An 8,059-nucleotide genomic window follows, 5' to 3' on the forward strand; every position below is an offset into this window, starting at 1 on the left:
AATTTCTTTGTAAAAGGGTAATCAGCATATATTCCCGTAAATCCTGTTCTGTCCTCTTAATTATACCAATCCCCCACGTTGGGCTCCACCTAAATGCATTTCATTTGGTATTTTGATTTGCTTTGAAATATGTTTAATATTTCTTTCTAACTTTTTCATATGAAAATAACATTAAAAAGGTCTTGTTCTTTTGGTATTACATTTCATATGAATTAAATTTCCATACTTTGACAAAAATTTCGCTTTCCCTTGAAAATATTTTTTTCCAATTAATTTTCATTTCTTTTTGCTGGCTTTACACATGTTCTAAGTGTTCCAAAATGTTCATTACATTAATCACCCAAAAAGAAGAGGAAAACAAACTACATGCAAAATAAAGACTTTGATGGCCTCTCATGTTTTCATATATAAAAGTCATGTATATAGAGGGTGTCAAAAGAAGGTCTATAAAATAATGTTTTCCCAAATAAAAACAAAATCGTTAGGTATTCTTCTAATTGCAAAAAAAAATCATCAGGAAAAAAAATAGTCACCCTCGCTGAAGTATTTTTTCCCATTGAAAAAAACTCGTCAGAGTTATTGAAGTATTTTTCCATAGAGTCCCTTGGTTCGTATGATTTGTATTAATTAATGAATCAATGGTGCGTATAAGTACGGTTAATACGTATACGTAACCTGGTCTTTAAAGAAAAATATTAGAAAAAACAATTCCGTGTAGAAAAAATTCGTCAATCCAAACTGATGTATTATTTCCGTCTAGAAAAAATGTGTCAGCGTTGCTGAGTTGCTTTTTTCGACTAGAAAAAATTCGTCAGCCTTGCTGAGGTATTTTTTCCGTCTAGAAAAAATTCGTCAGCCTTGCTGAGGTATTTTTTCCGTCTAGAAAAAATTCGTCAGCCTTGCTGAGGTATTTTTTCCGTCTAGAAAAAATTCGTCAGCCTTGCTGAGGTATTTTTTCCGTCTAGAAAAAATTCGTCAGCCTTGCTGAGGTATTTTTTCCGTCTAGAAAAAATTCGTCAGCCTTGCTGAGGTATTTTTTCCGTCTAGAAAAAATTCGTCAGCCTTGCTGAGGTATTTTTTCCGTCTAGAAAAAATTCGTCAGCCTTGCTGAGGTATTTTTTCCGTCTAGAAAAAAATTCGTCAGCCCAAGCTGAGGTATTTTTTCCGTCTAGAAAAAAATTCGTCAGCCCAAGCTGAGGTGTTTTTTCGTCTAGAAAAATTTCGTCAGCCCCAGCTGAGGTATTTTTTCCGTCTAGAAAAAAATTCGTCAGCCCCAGCTGAGGTATTTTTTCCGTCTAGAAAAAAATTCGTCAGCCCCAGCTGAGGTATTTTTTCCGTCTAGAAAAAAATTCGTCAGCCCAAGCTGAGGTATTTTTCCGTCTAGAAAAAAATTCGTCAGCCCAAGCTGAGGTATTTTTTCCGTCTAGAAAAAAATTCGTCAGCTCCAGCTGAGGTATTTTTTCCGTCTAGAAAAAAAAAAATCGTCAGCCCCAGCTGAGGTATTTTTTCCGTCTAGAAAAAAATTCGTCAGCCCCAGCTGAGGTATTTGTTCCGTCTAGAAAAAAATTCGTCAGCCCCAGCTGAGGTATTTTTTTGTATAGAAAAAAAAATTCGGGAGCCTTACTGAGGTATTTTTTTCGTTAGCCTTACTGAGGTATTATTGTTAGCCTTACAGAGGTATTTTTTCCGTCTAGAAAAAAAATCGTTAGCCTCGCTGAGGTATTTTTTCCGTCTAGAAAAAAATCGTTAGCCTTGCTGAGGTATTTTTTCCGTCTAGAAAAAAATCGTTAGCCTCGGTGAGGAATTTTTTTCCGTCTAGAAAAAGTCGCCTGCCTTTCTGAGGTATTTTTTCCGTCTAGAAAAATTCGTCAGCCTTGAGGTATTGTAGACCTTCTATGAATTTAATGATATTCTATGGTGTGTATGACTTGTATTATTTAATAAATCGTTGGTGCGTATAAGTACTGCCAGTACGTATACGCATACTGGACTTCAAGGAAAAATATTCAAATTATTTGTTACTAAAAAGAAATTCGATAGCTTTGCTAATGGAAACTATTATTGCACTCTCTGTATCTGTTTGTTTTTCTCAAAATTCATTTTATATACTCATATATGTATGTGTGTGAGTAACATCAACTTTAATTAAATGACACATACTCTAATGTCATGCATGATTTTTTTTTTTTTTTTTGGTTTTGTTTGTCCTGCTTTATTTTGAAAGAAACATTTCCTGGTAAGTTCCTTTGGCTAACATGTCAGTACCGAAGTAGTTATGGGTGGTAGTGGTAGTACTTCCGTTTTGAGTTGAATACTCCATTACTCTTTTTTTCCTATTTTTTGACCATTAGACGACAAACAAACGATAAACATTCATGTCATCATCATTGTCGTTGACGTCCAACATCAAAATTCGTATGATGATAATTATTATTATTCTTTGGAGCAAGAGTTCCAGGAAATAATTCATAGCTGAACATGGTTATTACTCCTAATGGACAAGTAGAACTTTCATAGAAGTCTAAGTACTTCTGTGTGAGTGAGAGAGTTGGTGAACATGTGGTTTAACTTGACAATTATACAAATGAATTTGAGGATTGGCAGGATCCATCTAGGGGTATGGAGAGTGATTATCCTAGAACTTTATTGCAATTAGTTCCTTTTGTATTTGGAATTTAAATGTACTGTTTGATGTACATGTTACTTGCTCAATTTCCGTTAGTTTTATTGTGAGATGTGGATGGCAATGAATAAAATGTCAAAATAATTATAACCCTGAGATTGATCACAACTAGGAGGAGGAGAAAGGGGAAAATAATAGCTAGAACGGGATAGAGATTTTTAATACGATAAAAAATCATTTGAAATTGAGCAAATTTATACCAAATATGGAAGAAATTCGTCAGATTGGCAGAGGAATTTTTCCAATGGAAATAAATTCGTGAGCTTTTCATTCGTATGGAGAAAAAAAATCATTAGCCATGATGGAATATTTTTTCCAATAAAAAAACACAGTAACCTAACAAGATGACTTGTATGCAATTCTACTTCGTTCTTTGGTGCGTATGATTTTTATCAATTAATGCAGTGATGGTGCGTATAACTACTGACAATACTTATACGCACACTGGACTTCAAAGAAAATTATGTATATAATTATTTGCCAGGAAAAATTACTCGATCTTTCTTATGCTATTTTTTCAATGGGTTAAATATCGTCAGGTTTGCTGAGATATTTTATTCGTATAAGGAAATATTTGTCAGCCCAACCTAAGGTACTATTTTCGTATAGAAAAAAAAAACAGCTGAAATGTTTTTTCTATACGTATGTATCACCTCAGATGGGATGAGATTTTTTTTATCGAAAAAGACATGTCAGGTGGGCTGAGACTCAGCGGTGGGGCTGATGATTTCATTCTATACGGAAAAATGGTTCAGCTGGGCTGACGAAATTTGTATAAGAAAAAATACCTCAGCTAGACTGAGAAATTTTTTTCTATGGAAAAAAGCATCTCAGCATGGCTAAAAATATTTTTTAAGCAGGACTGTCAAAAAAAGCATCTCAGCAGGGCTTAGAAATTTTTTTCTATAGAAATAAGCATCTCAGCTGTGCTTAGAATTTTTTTCTATAGAAAAAATAATCTCCGTTGGGCTTAGGATTTTTTTCTGGAGAAACAATTTTTCTCTATACAAAAAACCTCAAATTGCGCCGATTTTTTTTAACCGTTCCTTATTGCCTTATTTATTTCTATTGAAAATACACCTTCTTTTGAGCCCAGTGTACGTATTCCTGCTGTCAGTACTTATACGCATCAAAGGCTTATTAATTAATATAAATCATACGCACCAAAATCTGACAATTTTGTTCCTATTGAAAGGAAATGCCGTTGCAATGCTGAAAAATATTTTTCTATTGGAAAAAATTACATCGGCAAAGCTAACGATTTATTGTTTGGAAAAATTAAATATCTGTATATAATTAGGAATTGTTTTCCATGGGGAAATCCAAATAATTAGCATACATTTGGACCCTCAGATTTTTTTTCTTTCGAATATAAGTGCATACTATTAGGCTGCTCTTAACTTTATTTGATTTTTTCCCAACACTACTTCCCACACACATAATTTACACTGACTTGTGTCAGTCAGTATTTCAATAAGCATATTTGATGATACTTATTTTTGTAATTTGCCTCTCAACCTCCTCGAAATATAAATAAACGAAAAATCAAGTGTTCATAAAAAAACGACCATGGCACATCAAAAAATATTACCTCCCCCATAATATCAAGAGCAAGAAAATAACCTGAAAATATGAACTTTATGATTTTATGACTAAATGTATATTTTATTCGGTTATTGCTTACCATGCCGAACCGAATGGGTGGACGGACAGACAACGGACAATTTTTCTCAGTATTGATGTTAAATTAGCACTTATTTTTATGCAAAGAAAGAAAAAACCGAGAAGCAGGGCAGATCAAGGAAGATGTTCTTGTTGTTGCGAAACTTGCCCACAGGGAAATACACAGACACAAGATGTTCTCCCAAAAGAATATTTCTTTTTGACCTTGTAATTTATTCTTTTGGGAAGTTGTCGATATACTATACCTCAGCGCCTAAATGTATACTACATATATATTTAAATAAATTATGGTCGGGAATAAACACACGCACTCACACACCTACACAAAATATTTATTTACTTTGAAAACTTTTTACTTAATTTGTCAGTGATTTGTTTTATTTTTTTTCTTTCTTTGAGGAGGTCGGGCTAAGGACATATTTATTTTGTGGTTGATGATGTTTGACTTATTGGGCGAGGCACAAGTGTGGACATAAGTTAGGCAGCTATGATGTCTGCCTGCATATACCGTTTTGTACTATTCGTTTACATCATTTATATCATTTTTTACATATTTTGTTTATTTGTTTATTTTATACAAAATGTCCTTTAGTCCTAACATTCCCGCCCTGTCCTATACCTCGATGTCAGAGCATTGTAAAATATTTTGATTTCATTTTTTAAGAGGATATTAAACTTTGTTTTCTGATAAAAATTAAATTGACAAAATATTTGCCCAGAAAAACAAAATCGAGAGAGACAAGAAAAAGTTCAAATGATGTAAAAAAAATAACAACAAAAAACTTCCTCCTAAAAGTATACTTTAAATGCTTGTTGTTATTATATAGTCCCCCTCCCATCCTCAAAAGTAGACAATGAATTTGTATGTTGTTCATAGAACAAAGTTTTTGGCATATGTGTGTGTGTAGTAAGTTAAACGATGAGAAACTAATGGTCGATTTAAGGTCTAAGATTTCGACATTATACAATGGCCCACATATGAGTAGCATTCTTTGGCGAATATGCTGGGATGGGCAACGAAACAAGAAAGAAAAATCCAACAAAGCCCTTAGGATTGTAGCATAATCTAAGGGGTGAAAACGATATGCAAAATAGTAGCAAATAAAAAGACAAAAGAACTTTTAACTGAGATTCCCATTAGGCAAGGAAATTAAATTTTATGTTAAATAGTTAAGAAAATTTAAGGACAGTATTTGAATTAAAAACGAAAAGAATATAGAAAATATATTTAAAAACTCCACGCCTTAATGTAGGCTGTAGAAAATATATTTAAAAACTCCACGCCCTCATGTAGGCTATAGAAAATATATTTAAAAAATCCACGCCTTAATGTAGGCTATAGAAAAAATATTTAAAAACTCCACGCCTCATGTAGGCTATAGAAAATATTTAAAATAACACCCCTAAAACTAAAGGGTGATTTTTTTGAGGTTAGGATTTTCATGCATTAGTATTTGACAGATCACGTGGGATTTCAGACATGGTGTCAAAGAGAAAGATGCTCAGTATGCCTTGACATCATGAATAGACTTACTAACGAGCAACGCTTGCAAATCATTGAATTTTATTACCAAAATCAGTGTTCGATTCGAAATGTGTTTCGCGCTTTACGTCCGATTTATGGTCTACATAATCGACCAAGTGAGCAAACAATTAATGCGATTGTGACCAAGTTTCGCACTCAGTTTACTTTATTTGACATTAAACCAACCACACGAATGCGTACAGAAGAGAATATTGCGTCTGTTTCTGAGTGTGTCGTCTGTGAGACCGTGAAATTTCGATTCGTCGCCGTTCGCAGCAATTGGGTTTGTGTTATTCGACCACATGGAAGATTTTACGCAAAGATCTTGGTGTAAAACCGTATAAAATACAGCTCGAGCAAGAACTGAAGCCGAACGATCTGCCACAACGTCGAATTTTCAGTGAATGGGCCCTAGAAAAGTTGGCAGAAAATCCCCTTTTTTATCGACAAATTTTGTTCTGCGATGAGGCTCATTTCTGGTTGAATGGCTAAGTAAATAAACATTTGGAGTGAAGAGCAACCAGAAGCCGTTCAAGAACTGCCCATGCATCCCGAAAAATGCACTGTTTGGTGTGGTTTGTACGCTGGTGGAATCATTGGACCGTATTTTTTCAAAGATGCTGTTGGACGCAACGTTACGGTGAATGGCGATCGCTATCGTTCGATGCTAACAAACTTTTTGTTGCCAAAAATGGAAGAACTGAACTTGGTTGACATGTGGTTTCAACAAGATGGCGCTACATGCCACACAGCTCGCGATTCTATGGCCATTTTGAGGGAAAACTTCGGAGAACAATTCATCTCAAGAAATGGACCGGTAAGTTGGCCACCAAGATCATGCAATTTGACGCCTTTAGACTATTTTTTGTGGGGCTACGTCAAGTCTAAAGTCTACAGAAATAAGCCAGCAACTATTCCAGCTTTGGAAGACAACATTTCCGAAGAAATTCGGGCTATTCCGGCCGAAATGCTCGAAAAAGTTGCCCAAAATTGGGCTTTCCGAATGGACCACCTAAGACGCAGCCGCGGTCAACATTTAAATGAAATTATCTTCAAAAAGTAAATGTCATGGACCAATCTAACGTTTCAAATAAAGAACCGATGAGATTTTGCAAATTTTATGCGTTGTTTTTTTAAAAAAAGTTATCAAGCTCTTAACAAATCACTCTGTACTTATTAAAAAATCAACGCCTTCACCTGAAAAATATTTTTAAGAAATCCACGCCTAATGGAATGCTTGAAAAATATTTTTTAAAATCCACGCCTAAAATTATGATTGAAAAATATTGTTTTAAATTTAGGCCTGTTGATAGACCTTGAACATATTTTTCTTAAAAATCCTCGCCGAAAAGTACACCTAATTTTTGTTGGAAAAAAATTTAAAAAGTTCCACTTAATTCCCAATTTCCTTAAATTATTTGAAATTTTCTCTTAGCTAGAAATTTAATGTTATTCAATAAACTCACTTCTGTCCAATTTCTTAAGGCATTTTCAATCATAGCCCATAGGCTCCACCTCGTAACCAAATAAAATTAGAGGTTTATTTTCAATATTTTAATGAAATATTGACAAAAGGCAATGACAACATTATCATTTGGTTTGGATTACTTCAAGTGGTGGTTGCGGATGATGGTTTCGGGGGGAGTGCCACGAAAAATATGCGGCGTCTTAAAGATGGCACGTTTTGTGTGCCACACACACACACAAACCATTTTCAATATCTTGTCAAGTTCTTTTGGGGCATAAATATTTACATAAAATGTATGCATAATTTTTCGTTATATTTAAAGAAAATATCAATTCAAGTCAATGAGCGGAAGAGGGGTGGTGTAGTGAGGCAGGGTGGGAAATATTTTGGAGTGAAATGTGGAATTATTTAGATTAAAAAAAAATAAATATTTTAATTGAATTACTTTATGTCTATAATTGGGTAAAAGTTGTCAATTTAGTGTATAATTAGAAAATTTTGAAATGTGTTGGGAATACTTTTAGGATCTGAAATTAAAAAAAAAATAAAGGAAATTTGCAGAAAATCCAAAGCTTTAAAATATTAAAGGTGACTTTGCAAATTATATAATTTTTACTACTGTATGGTAGTAAAATTTTCGGACTCATGTGTGGTGCATACTTTCAGGCGTAATGTTTATCATTTTTCTACATCCTTTTGT

This window comes from Musca vetustissima, unplaced genomic scaffold (genome assembly GCF_032173495.1).
Source record: "Musca vetustissima isolate MV318-11 ecotype Yass unplaced genomic scaffold, APGP_CSIRO_Mvet_v1 utg78284, whole genome shotgun sequence".
In the NCBI taxonomy this organism is placed as follows: domain Eukaryota; kingdom Metazoa; phylum Arthropoda; class Insecta; order Diptera; family Muscidae; genus Musca; species Musca vetustissima.